The sequence below is a fragment of the Sarcophilus harrisii genome, chromosome 3 (assembly GCF_902635505.1).
Source record: "Sarcophilus harrisii chromosome 3, mSarHar1.11, whole genome shotgun sequence".
NCBI lineage: Eukaryota > Metazoa > Chordata > Mammalia > Dasyuromorphia > Dasyuridae > Sarcophilus > Sarcophilus harrisii.
Genome location: NC_045428.1, coordinates 602,805,851 through 602,808,191, shown reverse-complemented (window position 1 = coordinate 602,808,191; position 2,341 = coordinate 602,805,851). Strand labels below are relative to the sequence as shown.

Here is a 2,341-nt window from a genome sequence, read left to right as displayed (position 1 = left end):
TTCTGGGAGACAAGTGGAAAATAACTGGGTTCACATAAAATGGAAAGCAAATGAGAGTATGTGAGTGTAATAAAATATGACCATACAGGAAGTATATAGGAGACAGTTTCAAAGAAATTGAAGATACCTGTAAACTGATGAAGAGGAATATAAGCAAAATTTGCAGAATAACCACTAAAATAACAATAACACTGATAATAAAATCAATTGAAATAATTAAGAACTCTGATTAGCAAAAAGAGCAATCAACTTATTTGATAATACTGGTAATAAAGACTTTTAATAGAATATTGATTAACCAGTTATACAGATTGTGACATATATTTTTGGAGATGGCCTATTTTGATATTTATTTCTATTGATTTTTCCAAAGGTGCTGCAAAGGTTTGAATATTTGTTTTTGGTGGAACATGGCAGAGAGAAAGAAAAATTACATGTTAATGGAGAAAGATAAAATTTAATTTAAAATAATGATTATTTAGGATTGATAGATGAGTACAGTTTGTGCCCTAGTCTGTCAAATAAAGTAGTTCAGAAATGTAATTGGTAAGATTGTTTCTGGTTTTATTTTTGTGACTTTATGTCCCTAGTTATTCTTATTGAGATAAGGATGTCCCAAAGACTCTCTGAAGAGCCCCCAACACCTCCTTATTTCTCAAGCTATAGATGATGGGATTAAGCATAGGGGTGAGGTTGGTGTAGAAGATGGCCAAGTTCTTGTCCTCTTTTAGGGAACACAGAGATGGGGGCCTTAGATATGTGTACACAAATGGGCCATAATAGAAGATGACCACAGTCAGGTGGGTGGAACAAGTTGTGAAAGCTTTCTTCTTCCCCTATGTTGAACACATGTGGTAGACAGCATAGAGAACCCAGCCATAGGAAGCCATGATACCAATGAAAGGGACCAAAAGAAACAAGTTGGTGCTGAAGAACACTATGTACTCATAGGTCCAGGTATCTATACAGGCCAGAGGCACCATGGCAGGGATATCACAGAAAAAATGGTTAATGATTCTGGACTTGCAATAGGGCATACAGAGTGCATACACTGTATGGAAAATGGAATTGATGGATGCAGAGACCCAGGACACAGCAATCATCAGCAAACACATTCTCTTCTTCATGAGAATAGGCTAATGGAGGGGATGGCAAATGGCTACATAACAGTCATAGGCCATGGATGCAAGGAGCAAGCCTTCAGCACATGCCATAGTTAAGAAGCTGCCACTTTGGAAAGCACAACCTACTAAAGAGATAGAATTGTTCCCAGACAGGAAGTTGATGGCCATCTTGGGAACTGTACTGCAAATGTACATGAGGTCCATGAGGGAGAGCTGACTGAGTAGGAAATACATGGGGATATAGAGATGGCAATCCATTCAGATGAGGAAAATCATAGTTGAGTCATCCAAGAAGGCAATTAGGGAAATGAGGACAACCAAGAGGAAGAGGAGCAGGCTAGTTTTTGTTGAGGGAAATAGCCCCAGTAAGAAGAAACCAATGGTGGTTTGATTCCATTCCTCCATAAAGAACTTTCTTAGTTATTTTCCTGGAAGATAAAGAAATGAACAAAAAATTACTTTGGAGCCAACGAATTTTCTTTGACTTCTCTTGGAGTCCTCTATTCTTTAGCATCTCATTGCCCTGAAAAGAAGTTATATATAAATGTGTGTGTGTATGTGTATCTGAAATGGGTTTTATGGTTTTTTTTTTTTGTTTGTTTTTTTTTTTGTTTTTTTTGCTGCCTAGACTTGTGATTTCCATTCTCTAAAGAACTCTAGGCGATGAATTCCCTTTCTGAATGTGCTTCAGGACCTGTTCTGTAATTTAGAGAGCTGAGAGGTGTCCAGCCTCACAGACTCAACCAGCAGGATGCGTCAGAAGCAGGAGTGGAAGGCAGGTTCCACTGATTCTGTGGTTACCTTTTAGCCCCAATATCATGGACACCTTTCAGCTTTTTTGGTGCTTCTTCAAATATGATTTGCTTGGCATGAAAGGGGAAATAGGAGAAGTAAGATTATAAACAGAGAGATACACCCACACAAATATATGCATGCATACATACATGCATGCGTGCATTATTGTTCAATGATTTAGTTATGTCCAAATCTTTGTCATTCTACTAACCATACTGTTTTGCTTTTCTTGGCAAGACTAAGCTTGGTTATTTTCTTCTTCAGTGGATTAAGTCAAACTAACATGCATGCACATGTGCATGTATATGAAATTAATCTTTTAAAGTATTTTATTAAAATATTTATTATGTGTACTATTAAAGTATTTATTAAGTGTATATTATATACCCCCATATAGTCCATCCCCATGTATGGACCAGCTG

General features: G+C 37.1%; 1 pseudogene; it reads right to left on the bottom strand.

Moving 5' to 3' along the window:
- Positions 1–596: 596 nt before the first annotated feature.
- LOC100920037 lies at positions 597–1,529 on the bottom strand (annotated as a pseudogene).
- Between the last annotated feature and the right edge of the window lie 812 nt (positions 1,530–2,341).